Here is a 16027-nt window from a genome sequence, read left to right as displayed (position 1 = left end):
TGAGTGGTATGACGGCTCCGTGGTCCCATGGTGTTTGTACTTGCGTACTATTGTTTGTACAGATGAACGTGGGTAACTACAGTCGTTTGGAAATTGATCCCAAGGATGAACCAGACTTGTGGAGGTCTGCCATTTTTTGGAGGTCTTGGCTGATTTCTTTAGATTTTACCATGATGTAAAGCACTGAGTTTGAAGGTAGCCCTTGAAATACATTCACAGGTACACCTCCAATTGACTCAAATAATGTCAATTAGCTTATCAGAAACCTCTAAAGCCATGACATAATTTTCTGTAATTTTCCAAGCTGTTTAAAGGCACAGTCAACTTAGTGTTTGTAAACTTCTGACCCACTGGAATTGTGATATAGTGAATTATAAGTGAAATAATCTGTCTGTAAACAATCGTTGGAAAAATTACTTGTGTCATGCACAAAGTAGATGTCCTAACCGACTTGCCAAAACTATAGTTTGCTAACAAGAAATTTGTGGAGTTGTTGAAAAACGAGCTTTAATGACTCCAACCTTAGTGTATGTAAACCTCCGACTTCAACTGTACCTCGTAGAGCTCTTACTTACAGTTGATTTGACGTGTAAATACTTTAAACACAACAAATTGGGGACTGTGCTTGTTTTTAGCATACTTTACAGCAGAAACATTTCATTGGAGGATTTTGTTTCAGAATGACAGCCAACTTGTAAATGAATAGCTGAAAGTGTGTCGAGAACAGGTCAACTGGGTGGCTACAATACAATGCTGTAGCTCCAACGGTAATGATGTCTTTAGTTATGGTTGCTATCTTGTGCTAAGTGTATCAATCTAATGTTTGCTATTCACGGTCAGACTCTCGTCATGGTAACAATAGCAAAACACAAAAAGCAGTGGTCCGAGTGGCACGGCCATAATAACAAAACCCAGATGGATTGTGGGGGATCATCTTTGGACATAACACCAAAATCCAATATCTTATCTCACGGCATTGGTGCTGAAAATAACTGCTGATCTACCTACCTGCTGCTCAACCACTGTACAACTAAACAATCAGACCTGGGTTAAAATTCTTTCAAAAACCTTTTCAAATACTTTCTGTACTTGACTAAATTTGACTGTTGCAATGGACCAATAGAGCTGTCCGAGTGCAAACCTTGCCCATCTGGTTGTCCAGGTAGGCTGATAGGCTGATAAAAATATTTAAAATAGTATCCGAACCCAGGTCTGGATACCAAAGTACCCACAATTCAATGACCGAGCAGCCACAACAATAGGCGTTGTGTAGTAGTAGGGACTCTCCTGGCTGGCACAGAAAGGTACCGCTATGATAATGTAATCTTGTCTAATCAACTAATCACATCGTCTCATAATTCAATTTGGGACAATGGGACAATCAATAATCTACATGCAAATTCCAAACATGTCAATAACAAAACGACGTCACGAGACATTTACATAAAACACAAACAGAATAATATAATATTATTAAATAAATAGAAATGTGTAAGTCGCTTAAGCTACCTATTAGCATTTAAATCAAATTCTGAAGTCTTGAAGTCGTACAAATTTCATTGACACACAACCAAAACATTAAATATGTCCCTAATGGCACCCTATTCCCTATATAGTGCACTACTTTTGACCAGAGCCCTATTGAGTTGTTATTTGTCTCTGTTTAATTAACAAGGGCTATAGCCACTAAAACAGTTCACCGACTCCATGAATATGCATTAACATAGAGATATGAGTATCATGCAAATCATACTCAACGACTCAACGTAATCACATACAGAATGATAATGAGGGAAGGTTATGGTCCCAAGAGACGACTTAGTTCAAAAATTTAATTAATAAATACAATTTCCCAGTGTCAGCAATTTGCACCATACTTAGTTAATGTCCTCTTCATCATTATTGAAAGGTTTGGTCGTTTGGTTCATATTCTTTATACAGTAGCTATTCTCATTATACAACTAATACCACAAATTGCACCTACTCATGCTATTTACCAACACGTAACTACCTACATACTTAAACAAGACCCTCACAACTTTGCGTATAATTTTTGTCATTTTTCCCCCAAAGTAGTTGTCAGTAAATGTACTGCAAAACTGCCTAAAATTGAATTAGAGATATTCTCTACTGTGGTGACCAATTTATGAAACCTCTTCCATGTTATTACTAGGGTTGGGGTCAATTCCATTTCAATTCAGTCAATACAGGAAGTAAACTGAAATCCCAATGTTTACTTCCTGATTTGGCTGAATTGAAATGGAATTGACCCCAATCCTGGTTGTTGACCAAAGCACGCAGCCTTACCTGAGTTTAAGGCGAGGAGTAGTACGGAGGAGATGGAGAAATGGGCCAGAGAGGTAGGGTGGAGGTCTGATAAAGAGACGAGGGTCCACTCCTTTCTTTTTTTATACTCCTCCCCTCCGCCTATTTTAGGAGGGAAAGATGGAAACCCTATCGCTTCCTTTAAACCACACTTAACTAATCAAACCCCTGCTATTAATAATCACCTGCTCAGTCTCCAGCAGCCATTCAGGACCCATTCCACCTGACACCTCTTTCTTTGCTCTAGCTCTTTCTTGCCTTCCCTCCACCCATCTGATTTTCTTACCTTATTTTCTCCCGCTCAGGGGGCTCTGTCCTTAAATCCTCCTTTGATGTCATTCTTTCTCACAAACTCTCTCTTTCTGTGTTATATCTCTCTCTCTTTCCTCCTCCTCTCTCTCTCTCTCTCTCTCTCTCTCTCTCTCTCTCTCTCTCTCTCTCTCTCTCTCTCTCTCTCTCTCTCTCTGTCACTGTCACTCTCTTCATCTCCTAAGCCCTCCGTCCGCCAACGTCCCCTGTCTCTCACACTTAACCATTCTCAAAGCAGAGATAGTAGTTAGTAGTAGTTCTGTTACATGTATTTGAAATACGTATTTGAACTACTTCTGAGTATTTTGTACGTTGTATTACACTGGGCTGAACTAGAGTCCAATGTACTTTGTAACAATATATTTTCAAAAGCTGTAATTTTCAAATGACAAAATACTTTTCTATACCATTTCTTTATAGAAGTTCAAATATTTTGTGGCCCTCTTTCACCCTACATTGTTATCAAAAGTCTGACGGCACTATGGAGTGATAAGACTATCTGCTAAATTAACTTAATGTAAATGTACAGTATATGTAAAAATGAACAATTGCAAGGCACGCTGAGTATTATTCTAATGAGCACCACCCCGGAACAAGGCCAATTACAATAACCAGTGTGCTTTGCAGTTGTTAATTTTCATACATACATTTTTGGTAATTTAGCAGACACTCTTATCCAGAGTGACAGTGCATTTAAGTAAGCTAGATAAACAACAACATATTACAGTCATAGCAAGTAAGAAGTTTCTGTAACCATTACTGAGAATGTTGTTTCTGTTCGTCCGGTTAGTTGAAAATGTATATCTGTATTTTTTTAATACAAAAGATATGTACTTCAATAAAATACGATACTTTACAAAGGTATCTTATATTTTATTTTGATACATTGGTCTTTAGGGTATTTTGCAGTTTTGTTTTCTAATTGTAATTTCTCATTTACGCCCATCCCTATCTCAAAGTCTCTCTCATCTACCATTCTTTCTCATGGGGGATTAAAACCATTAGCCAACTTCCTTAATCCGTCCCTTTATATCCACCTTCGTTATCGTGTTCCTTTCTTTGTCTGTCCCTAATGAATCTATATTTAGCAGACACAAGGCAAAGCCAAACTGAAGGTAAATCCTGAACAATCATGACTTATTTTTACATCCATGATCATAACTGTAACTGAAATCTGACATCCGTGGGCTACCTTATGCGCAATGCTCATATGAGTTTGTCCAAAAGAAAGGCACCCTATTTCCTGTATACCGCTGGTAAAAATGAGACTGCATGAAAAGTGCAATACTGTTGACATAACGTGTTTAAATGTGAATTCTCAGCAACAAAAGGGTGATCGAATTAAGATCTTGTATGTGTACAGTGTGTGGTCAAAAGCAGTGCACTATATAAGGAACAGAGTGTCATTTGGGACACAGGCTATGTTCATTTGTGGGGAGGGAATCCAAAACAGGGTCTCGGCATCAATTAATCACAAAACATAGAAGCTTGGGTCACTCTGCCGCAAGCAGCACCCCGTCAGGAATCTCCAAAGCCTGTCGTATATAGATATGTATTACTGATTATGGCTGTACCAGTGGACTGCACACATCAGCTGTTTCCATGTCTGTGATATTATTGAAGTGTGTGTGTTTGGGTGGGGAGATTGTGTGTGTGTGTGTGTGTGTGTGTGTGTGTGTGTGTGTGTGTGTGTGTGTGTGTGTGTGTGTGTGTGTGTGTGTGTGTGTGTGTGTGTGTGTGTGTGCAGTGTGTACAGTGTGTACAGTGTGTACAGTGTGTACAGTGTGTGTGTGTGTGTACAGTGTGTGTGTGTGTGTACAGTGTGTGCGCAAGCATGCATGTGTGTTTAGTCGTTGACCTTTGGAAAGGTGGGTTTTGAAGGCTAGAGATAGGGACTGTGATGTGGGCTGCGGTGCAACTGTACTGTACATAAAGAGAGCAATAAACAGGTTTACTACTGGATAGGGTGGGGGGGGGGGGGGTAATGGCGGTGGTTGTGGTGGTGGTGTGGGCCACTGAGCTCTCATGTATAAATGTACTGGGACATGGTGTGATGAGGAGGGATTTTCTGCTCTGTAGGGGACCTCAGTGACTGTTGCTATTAAACCTTCTTACCTTACCTCATTGGGACCGTTTATGGAGCAGATGCTGTACTTAAAAAAAATAATAATAATTAAAACGGATAAAGTTTTGTTTCTGGAATGACATGCATTTCTCAAACGAGGTTAATCACGCAGTTTGATTAGACGTCGAGTCATCGTGACATATTTCCAATCAATGACTGACTCCCCATCTGTACTTCTCTACAATTTACCACTATCATTTACCACTCTATAATTTCTCCCTCTGTTTCTCCTGTCCCTTATTCCCTCTGGTATCACTCATAGGAATGTTATTCCCCGTCCAATTCTAATGCGCTCAAGCACTTGAATCTTTTTTAACTCTTTCTCTCCTCTCTTTCCCTTCAAGATAGCATCCCTTCCGCCTTCCGTTCACTGCATGAAGAGGTATATACAGTACCCTCCTTTTAAGGAGCCCCTTTCGCCATTTCTTCCACTAAACTTGTGTGCTCTCCAACCTTCCTTAGACTAAATGTATCATCCTGCTCTCTCTGCCTTTCAGGGCCATGTAGCCAAGAGCCACCAAGAGGCTTGACTTAACCCCACAGTGTGCTTGTTTGTTGTCTGGGTCTCTCTCGGGGAGGGATGACAGTGGTGCTCAGTGGTGAAGCCAGGGTGGTGGCAGAAACGGACTGGCCATAGGGAAGCTCGGGAAAATAACAGATAGGCTGGTCCATCTTTAGCTCAGTGGGTCGGTGATACATTTTGGGAGGGGGCTAATATTGAAGGGTCTGGAAAGACAAAATGGGTTTGTGTGGGGACCTCAAGGAAATGCCCGGCCGGTTTCTGGTCACTGACTTTCCTTGGGTGGATGGGTGGTGCTTAGGGGGAAGCAGAAAGGCGGGCCGAAGGGTGGTGAGATACATAAACAGGTTGTATGGAAATCAGTGTTGACCGGGTGGTTTTCACCCCAAGGTGTCAGGGCCTGGAGGGTGGAGGGTGAAATGACTGTTCTCTTCCAAATCTCAACCTCTACCCCAATGCCCTAGCTGTCATTAACAGGCATGGCACCAGACACCATCAAAAACCTTTTGAGCAAAATAATATAACAAATTTTGACACTTTGTGGTTTTGTAAGGGATTTTATGGAAGGTGATGGAATTATCTGCTTCTTTGATTCAAAATTACTTTCTGTTCATTTGAAAGGTTTTTGTTGAGGTTGACTTGAAAATGGATGTATCAATAAAATGTGTTCTGACTAGCATGTTAATGAGGAAATCAAAAGTTCCTTGTTGGTTCGTTTAAAGGAGTGCGTGTTTTTGTTGTTTATCCCCAACAAAGCACACAATGCACATCGACGGGCTGTCGTGGAACAGGTCAAGAGCTGGTATTTCAGGTTTTTATGTTTAACAAATGTGCACATATTTTTTTTTTTAAATCTGTTTTTAGCTTTTTCATTATGGGGTATTGCGTGTAGATTGATTGAGGGGGAAACACGATTTAGTACATTTTAGAATATGGCTTGTGTTATTATTTTATATTTTTCTCTACTATTTCTCTTTTTTCCCCTCTGTATTGTTGGGAAGGGCCCGTATGTAAGCAGTTCACTGTTAGTCTACACCTGTTGTTTACGAAGAATGTGACAAATAACACTTGATTTGATTTCAAACTGTAATGAGTTCAGTTGTAAGTCATTTCCAGTAAAGGTCTTTGAGTGTTTGATTGCAGTCTGTCTCGGCCAGTTTGTTGAACACACTGACATGTTCACACTTGGCCTACTCTTAAACAAAGTTGTAATATGAAACACACTTTTTCCAAACCACATATTTAGTTTTTACATTTCTGGTGGGTGACTATCGTTCCAAGGCCTTCTCTTTAAAACACACTTACAGAATAAAACTGAATACGTTTTAGAGGAAGCCGAATTCCAGGGAGAGAAAGAGAGGGGGACGGGGACGGAGGGAAGATTTGAAAAAGTCCTAAAAAAAAAAGCTCAGCTAAAACAGACAAAATCTCATTCCCTTTGAAACGGACAGCTTTTGAAGAAGCAGAAGTCGGGGCTGTGCGGCTGGTCCAGGGTGAGATGAGAGGTAGTGGGATCTCCAAATGTCATCTTTGCAGAACAGTGTGGGTCTGGATGAAAAGTTGGACGTTATGAAGGCTTGAAACAACCACAGTTTAAATAAACACGTTAGCATTTATTTATTTTTCTTTTATGTACATTTTGGAGTACTAGCTCTTTCTTGCCACCTGGTGTATTTACTGTGTCATCAGGTTGTGAAGAGGTTGTGAAGGGGAGATATGAGGAAAGAGGGAGGACTCGGGGAAAGCGATATGAGGAGAGGGAAGAGAGGGAGAGTAGAAGGGTGTGAGGATTTGAAGAGGTAGGTATAAGCGAAAGGAAGGTGAGGAATCCAGTGAAATACTGGTGAAGTCTGTTTCAGCAAACCACTGAAAGCAATGCATTGTTTACTTGTTTAGCTGTGCTGTGCTGAGCCTTGCCACCTGGCATTAGGTGTGGGTATGTAGGGGCATGACTGTTACCGGCTGTGGGACATCACATGACAGACCTATTACAGAGAATCATCGTCCTCCCTTCAACTATTAGATTTCTCTGTTTCAGCATTTTCTCCAAGGGAGACGCAGAGCGAAAAATGACACTGACAGGGATGAAGGGAACAAGGGAACAATGGATGAGGGGAACATGAAAGGCGTAAAGAGCGAGAGAAAGACCAAGGGTAGGAAATGGAGAGGCAATGGAATGAGATACTGTCCAGAGAGAGAGAGAGAGAGAGAGAGAGAGAGAGAGAGAGAGAGAGAGAGAGAGAGAGAGAGAGAGAGAGAGAGAGAGAGAGAGAGAGAGAGAGAGAGAGAGAGAGAGAGAGAGAGAGAGAGAGAGAGAGAGAGAGAGAGAGAGAGAGAGAGAGAGAGAGAGAGAGAGAGAGAGAGAGAGAGAGAACAAGATGGACACGGACATCCATGGGTCCTGACAGAGGGAATGAGAGGAGAATGAGAGCTGGACGCCCATGGGACAGAAATTAATTAGTTATTTAATAAAGTAGCTACTGGGTCGTCCATCTGCAGGGATCCTCCCTTAGCCGTATCAAATAGGAGTCTGCATTTGAAACATTAAGACGGCTGGGCTTCTTCTCTCACTCCGCATGATCAGCCGTTCCGTTGCAATGATGTAACGCTATTTCGCGCCGCGAGCATCTTCTGATGCAAGAAAAGAATACCAAGAGACACACAGAGACAGTAAGAATGATGGGCCAGTCAGGAGGCTAGGAGAGAAGTAGTGTGCAGAAGATACAGAGGAAAGAGACAGGAAGAATGATGGGCCAGTCAGGAGGCTAGGAGATAAGTAGTGTGCAGAAGATACAGAGGAAAGAGACAGGAAGAATGATGGGCCAGTCAGAAGGCTAGGAGAGAAGTAGTGTGCAGAAGATACAGAGGAAAGAGACAGGAAGAATGATGGGCCAGTCAGGAGGCTAGGAGAGAAGTAATGTGCAGAAGATACAGAGGAAAGAGACAGGAAGAATGATGGGCCAGTCAGGAGCCCAACCTTTTGATTAGTAGCCCAACCTTTTCTTAGACCTGAAGAATTGTGTCAGCTCCTCAAGTTAGGCTTTAGCTTAGTAGGCTAACAGACCCCGTTCGTCACACCAGTATGGACAACCAATGTGAATCGCGCCAACAAATCTGAACTAAATCATTTCAATAAGTCTTGAAAGCCCTTTGAGATGACGGTGGCCGCAATAGAAAAGCTGAACCTCAACATAGACAATGGGGTGGGTTATTCACACGGAGTATACGTCCCAAATGGTACCCTAGTCCTATATGCAATATACTCCTTTTGACCAGGGTCCTAAGGGCTCTGGTCAAAAGTAGTGCACTACGTAGGGAATAAGGTGCCATTTGGGACGCTGAGAGTATCAGAGCTGGTCTGTACTGGACTTGGCAGAGGGAGGTGTGTAATCCCTTCAGCAGGTGCCTTGGGACCAGAGAGACAGGCTTTGGGAGAATATGAGGTTGTGAAGGGGAGATATGAGGAAAGAGGGAGGACACGGGGAAAGCGATATGAGGAGAGGGAAGAGAGGGAGAGTAGAAGGGTGTGGGGATTTGAAGAGGTAGGTGTAAGCGAAAGGAAGGTGAGGAAATGTGAGTTTGAGGAGGGAGGGAGGTGGGGGAGATGGAGTAGAGGGGTGAGGAGATTCCTCAGGAGCATCTGTCGACTTACAACTCAAGAGGTAGGTGTTGAGTTGCACCCGGCGATGCTACACATGTTTTATGGGAGACAGACACTGTATCCCTGGCGATGTCGTCATAACTAATGTTGGATGCTGGCCAGTTTGCATTTTTGTCATACATTTTGTAGCTCTCCTTGGGTTCTAATATCAGTGTGTTCCTGTTTGTTTTAGGAAGGATGTCAGCGAGTCAATGATACCTTCTCTTCCTCTGTAGGCCAACTGACAACATGACATTTATAACCGTGTCACTTGAGAATCACACCACCACGCAAGCACAAAAATGCAAGCATGCATGTTGATACACACACACACACACACACACACACACACACACACACACACACACACACACACACACACACACACACACACACACACACACACACACACACACACACACACACACACACACACACACACACACACACACACACACACACACACACACACACACACACACCAAGATCGGTTTGACCTTGAAGTCCAAGGCTACATGTGTCAGATGTGTGGGTGCAGTATGTAGTGTGAATGAACTGTGATAAGACTGTAAATAGTAGCTCTAATATATACAGAGAGCACAACACCAGCTCAAGACCTGAGGCAGCAAGAGGACGAAAGTTCACTTGACATTAGATGCAGTCAGGCTTAAACTGCACCCCCAAATGGCCACCACAGCATGATAATAACTACTACAATGATCATTATTCCGCTTTGGTTTCCATGGTTTTGACGATTATTGTTATAATGCCCGTTGGTGTGTGTGAGTACCTGTGCTGTGTGTTTTGTGTTTTCGTGCCCTTGTGGATTGCGCAGATGATTACAGGTCTCGTCCCGTGGGTGAATCATTGTGCTCATGTGTTATTTATTCGAGGTACTCCTCACTCTTTTTTTTCTACCCTGTGTTTTGTTCCGTGTTTGTTTGGTCTTTGTCCCCGTGCCTTTACACGGCACGCCGTAATTTGGGCTTAATAAAAAAAAATATTACGCATTCCTGCATCTGCCTCCCGACCCTTCATGCCAACGTGACCCTGGTAGACATTCCTGCAGTCAGCATGCCAATTCCACATCTGTGGCATTGTATTGTGTGACAAAACGGAACATTTTAGAGTGGCCTTTTATTGTCCCCAGCACAAGGTACACCTGTGTAATGATCATGCTGTTTAATCAGGTTCTTGATATGCCACACCTGTCAGGTGGCTGGACTATCTTGACAAAGGAGAAATGATCACTAACAGGGATGTAAACAAATTTGTGCACAACATTTGACAAAAGTAAGCTTTTTGTGCGTACGGAAAATGTCTTTACATGTAGCGTTTATATTTTTGCTCAGTAATAGTTGTTGTTGAACAGACTTGAAAGGCTGGCGCTGGTTCTGACTCGTGTCCATTTAGGGGGATATGCTATCTCTGACTGTGTTGCCAAATGTACCACATTATAAAAACATTAAAGAGACGGCAGCGCTCACAAAGACAGAACACACACCGCTTGAAATTGAAACATCAACACCGACCGACTGGCCCGCACATCCACTCAGTCAGGGGTACGTCCATTTAGAACGCAGACAAGATGTTGGATTGGAGTGTCTTCACATGTGAACAAATACAATAGGCTTCTTGAAGGGCCCTTTAACAATCCACTGCCGTTAACTCTACGCTACCTGTTCTTCCCCGGGACCCAGCCGCATTGCAGTTAAAATCCAAGTTTGTTCGCAGGTGAAGGATGCCTTGAGTCGCTTGGTTGGGAAGGTCTGTATTATTACTTCACACAATCAATTAGCTGTTACATGGGCTATGAGGGTGGTGTGTGTGTCTCTGTGTGTGTGTGTGTCTCTCTCTCTCTCTCTCTCTCTCTCTCTCTCTCTCTCTCTCTCTCTCTCTCTCTCTCTCTCTCTCTCTCTCTCTCTCTCTCTCTCTCTCTCTCTCTCTCTCTCTCTCTCTCTCTCTCTCTCTGTGTGTGTATATGTATGGGCAGCGTGTGTGTGTGTGTGTACTTATGTGTGTGTGTGTGTGTGTGTGTGGGCAGTGTATGGGAGCCAAGGAGTGGCCACCATAGAACAATTAAGCCAAGTTAATGCACCCCCGTGCACATCGATCCACTATACTCTAATATCCCTCAGCAGTGCCAGTCATTACAGTGTGTCCATAATGGCACTATATAGGGAATTGGGTGTCATTTGGGATGTACCCATTATATTTATCATGGTCGATGCAATAGCACCATATTACAACAAAAACATGCGGTCTCTCCTTCACTGCAGCTGAGGTGAGTAAGACATTTAAACGTGTTAACCCTCGCAAGGCTGCAGGCCCAGACGGCATCCCCAGCCGCGCCCTCAGAGCATGCGCAGACCAGCTGGCCGGTGTGTTTACGGACATATTCAATCAATCCCTATACCAGTCTGCTGTTCCCAAATGCTTCAAGAGGGCCACCATTGTTCCTGTTCCCAAGAAAGCTAAGGTAACTGAGCTAAACGACTACCGCCCCGTAGCACTCACTTCCGTCATCATGAAGTGCTTTGAGAGACTAGTCAAGGACCATATCACCTCCACCCTACCTGACACCCTAGACCCACTCCAATTTGTTTACCGCCCAAATAGGTCCACAGATGATGCAATCTCAACCACACTGCACACTGCCCTAACCCACCTGGACAAGAGGAATACCTATGTGAGAATGCTGTTCATCGACTACAGCTCGGCATTCAACACCATAGTACCCTCCAAGCTCGTCATCAAGCTCGAGACCCTGGGTCTTGACCCCGCCCTGTGCAACTGGGTACTGGACTTCCTGACGGGCCGCCCCCAGGTGGTGAGGGTAGGCAACAACATCTCCTCCCCACTGATCCTCAACACGGGGGCCCCACAAGGGTGCGTTCTGAGCCCTCTCCTGTACTCCCTGTTCACCCACGACTGCGTGGCCACGCACGCCTCCAACTCAATCATCAAGTTTGCGGACGACACAACAGTGGTAGGCTTGATTACCAACAACGACGAGACGGCCTACAGGGAGGAGGTGAGGGCCCTCGGAGTGTGGTGTCAGGAAAATAACCTCACACTCAATGTCAACAAAACTAAGGAGATGATTGTGGACTTCAGGAAACAGCAGAGGGAACACCCCCCTATCCACATCGATGGAACAGTAGTGGAGAGGGTAGCAAGTTTTAAGTTCCTCGGCATACACATCACAGACAAACTGAATTGGTCCACTCACACTGACAGCGTCGTGAAGAAGGCGCAGCAGCGCCTCTTCAACCTCAGGAGGCTGAAGAAATTCGGCTTGTCACCAAAAGCACTCACAAACGTCTACAGATGCACAATCGAGAGCATCCTGGCGGGCTGTATCACCGCCTGGTACGGCAACTGCTCCGCCCTCAACCGTAAGGCTCTCCAGAGGGTAGTGAGGACTGCACAACGCATCACCGGGGGCAAACTACCTGCCCTCCAGGACACCTACACCACCCGATGTTACAGGAAGGCCATAAAGATCATCAAGGACATCAACCACCCGAACCACTGCCTGTTCACCCCGCTATCATCCAGAAGGCGAGGTCAGTACAGGTGCATAAAAGCTGGGACCGAGAGACTGAAAAACAGCTTCTATCTCAAGGCCATCAGACTGTTAAACAGCCACCACTAACATTGAGTGGCTGCTGCCAACACACTGTCATTGACACTGACCCAACTCCAGCCACTTTAATAATGGGAATTGATGGGAAATGATGTAAATATATCACTAGCCACTTTAAACAATGCTACCTTATATAATGTTACTTACCCTACATTATTCATCTCATATGCATATGTATATACTGTACTCTACATCATCGACTGCATCCTTATGTAATACATGTATCACTAGCCACTTTAACTATGCCACTTTGTTTACTTTGTCTACACACTCATCTCATATGTATATACTGTACTCGATACCATCTACTGTATGCTGCTCTGTACCATCACTCATTCATATATCCTTATGTACATATTCCTTATCCCCTTACACTGTGTATAAGACAGTAGTTTTGGAATTGTTAGATTACTTGTTGGTTATCACTGCATTGTCGGAACTAGAAGCACAAGCATTTCGCTACACTCGCATTAACATCTGCTAACCATGTGTATGTGACAAATAAAATTGGATTTGATTTGATAGTGTAATTACCTAAAGAAGCATTAATTTCTTTGGACTAAATAAATATTTAGTAAAATATACTGTATGTAAAGTATAGGCGGTGTTAGGTTTCAAAGTGTGTCGCAGATTTTGAAGTGGTTTTTCAGATGTGCTCAATATAGGGAATGAGCTTTACCCCAGTAACTGTTGTTATCTCGCTCAGAAGAAATTATATTCACAAAATATCACATTTCAGTTTCGGAGAAACTAACCAAAATGTTGGTTCATTTTTATTCACAATTATTTGGGGAATTCCAGTCGACACAATCCCAATTTAATGGGCCACACACACACACACATGTACACATACACAAATGCGCACACACACACACGCATGCACTCACACACACCGCATGCACGCATGCACACACAAGCCATTGTCTTCTAATTGGGGTATCGGGTGATATTTCTCAGGGTCTTTGAACAACTCTTTCTGAATCATTCATGATTTGTATGAACAAACGGAAACAATGAATATTTTATCAAAAATATAGAATATCCAACCCATGCTGTTACATCTGAGACAAGTCATAGAGGGATCACTGGTTAAAAAAAGATAAAAGAACATTTTTGAAACAGAATAAAAGTAAATATTCCCAGCTTCAGTTTAATCTTTTAATAGTAGCTGACTGCACACCATGGACCTCATTTCTCAGTCATGCACAGGCCCAAATCTGTGCGTAAACCATGGGTGAGATCATTTCCACTCAAAGTGTGAGATTTATCCATGTAAATGTTTGCTTGAGAAGGTGCGTACATTTACACACAGCCATGACCATGTGTACACACAGTGCCAAGTGGTGGAATAAGGGAACTGCTTCTCTAGTGACTGGGGGGAGAATACAGTGCTTACAGAAAGTCTAACACAGCTTCTGTCTGTATCATCCGGACCGCTTGGGCTACCCACTAATACCGTTTGGGCTACCCACAAATACCGTTTGGGCTACGTTTGGGCTACCCACGAAAACCATTTGGACTACGTTTGGGCTACCCACTAATACCGTTTGGACTACGTTTGGGCTACCCACTAATACCGTTTGGGCTAACCACTAGTACCGTTTGGACTACATTTGGGCTACCCACTAATACCGTTTGGGCAACCCACTAATACGATTTGGACTACGTTTGGGCTACCCACTAATACGATTTGGACTACGTTTGGGCTACCCACTAATACCGTTTGGGCTACGTTTGGGCTACCCACTAATACCGTTTGGACTACGTTTGGGCTACCCACTAATACGGTTTGGACTACGTTTGGGCTACCCACTAATACTGTTTGGACTATGTTTGGGCTACCCCTAAAACCATTTGGACTACGTTTGGGCTACCCACTAATACCATTTGGGCAACCCACTAATACGGTTTGGACTACGTTTGGGCTACCCACTAATACCGTTTGGGCTACCCACTAATACGGTTTGGAGTACGTTTGGGCTACCCACTAATACGGTTTGGAATACATTTAGGCTACCCACTAATACGGTTTGGACTACGTTTGGGCTACCCACTAATACCATTTGGACTACGTTTGGGCTACCCACTAATACCGTTTGGACTATGTTTGGGCAACCCACTAATACCATTTGGACTAAGTTTGGGCTACCCACTAATACCGTTTGGGCTACCCACTAATACCGTTTGGGCTACCCACTAAAACCATTTGGACTACGTTTGGGCTACCCACTAATACCGTTTGAGCTAACCACTAGTACCGTTTGGACTACGTTTGGGCTACCCACTAATACCGTTTGGACTACGTTTGGGCTATCCACTAATACCGTTTGGGCAACCCACTAATACGGTTTGGACTACGTTTGTGCTACCCACTAATACCGTTTGGGCTACGTTTGGGCTACCCACTAATACCGTTTGGACTACGTTTGGGCTACCCACTAATACCGTTTGGACTACGTTTGGGCTACCCACTAATACCGTTTGGACTACGTTTGGGCTATCCACTAAAACCATTTGGACTACGTTTGGGCTACCGACTAATACCGTTTGGGCAACCCACTAATACGGTTTGGACTACTTTTGGGCAACCCACTAATACCGTTTGGACTACGTTTGGGCTACCCACAAATACCATTTGGACTACGTTTGTGCTACCCACTAATACGGTTTGGACTACATTTAGGCTACCCACTAATACGGTTTGGACTACGTTTGGGCTACCCACTAATACCATTTGGACTACGTTTGGGCTACCCACTAATACCGTTTGGACTACGTTTGGGCTACCCACTAATACCATTTGGACTAAGTTTGGGCAACCCACTAATACCGTTTGGGCTACCCACTAATACCGTTTGGGCTACCCACTAAAACCATTTGGACTACGTTTGGGCTACCCACTAATACCGTTTGAGCTAACCACTAGTACCGTTTGGACTACGTTTGGGCTACCCACTAATACCGTTTGGGCAACCCACTAATACGGTTTGGACTACGTTTGGGCTACCCACTAATAACATTTGGACTACGTTTGTGCTACCCACTAATACGGTTTGGACTACGTTTAGGCTACCCACTAATACGGTTTGGACTACGTTTGGGCTACCCACTAATACCATTTGGACTATGTTTGTGCTACCCACTAATACCATTTGGACTACGTTTGGGCTACCCACTAATACCATTTGGACTACGTTTGTGCTACCCACTAATACCATTTGGACTACGTTTGGGCTACCCACTAATACCGTTTGGACTACGTTTGGGCTACCCTCTAATACCGTTTGGACTACGTTTAGGCTACCCACTAATACCGTTTGGACTACGTTTGGGCTACCCACTAATACCGTTTGGACTACGTTTGGGCTACCCACTAATACCTTTTGGACTACGTTTGGGCTACCCACTAATACGGTTTGGACTACGTTTGGGCTACCCACTAATACCGTTTGGACTACG

General features: G+C 43.7%; 1 protein-coding gene across 2 annotated transcripts in view; it reads right to left on the bottom strand.

Moving 5' to 3' along the window:
- Positions 1-16027, bottom strand: part of LOC123999211 (parvalbumin-7-like) — a 44598-nt gene that overhangs the window by 7932 nt on the left and 20639 nt on the right. The window contains exon 1 of one of the 2 annotated variants that reach the window (XM_046304752.1): positions 2308-2402. The exons of the other annotated variant lie outside the window; for it this stretch is intronic. The gene's annotated coding sequence lies outside the window, so the exon portion shown is untranslated. Of the gene's footprint in view, positions 1-2307; positions 2403-16027 lie in introns of those variants that run through there. 2 annotated transcript variants of the gene reach the window in all.

The sequence above is a fragment of the Oncorhynchus gorbuscha genome, linkage group LG16, assembly GCF_021184085.1.
Source record: "Oncorhynchus gorbuscha isolate QuinsamMale2020 ecotype Even-year linkage group LG16, OgorEven_v1.0, whole genome shotgun sequence".
In the NCBI taxonomy this organism is placed as follows: Eukaryota; Metazoa; Chordata; class Actinopteri; order Salmoniformes; family Salmonidae; genus Oncorhynchus; species Oncorhynchus gorbuscha.
The sequence above is the reverse complement of the archived record's forward strand: the minus strand, read 5'-3'. Positions and strand labels throughout refer to the sequence as shown.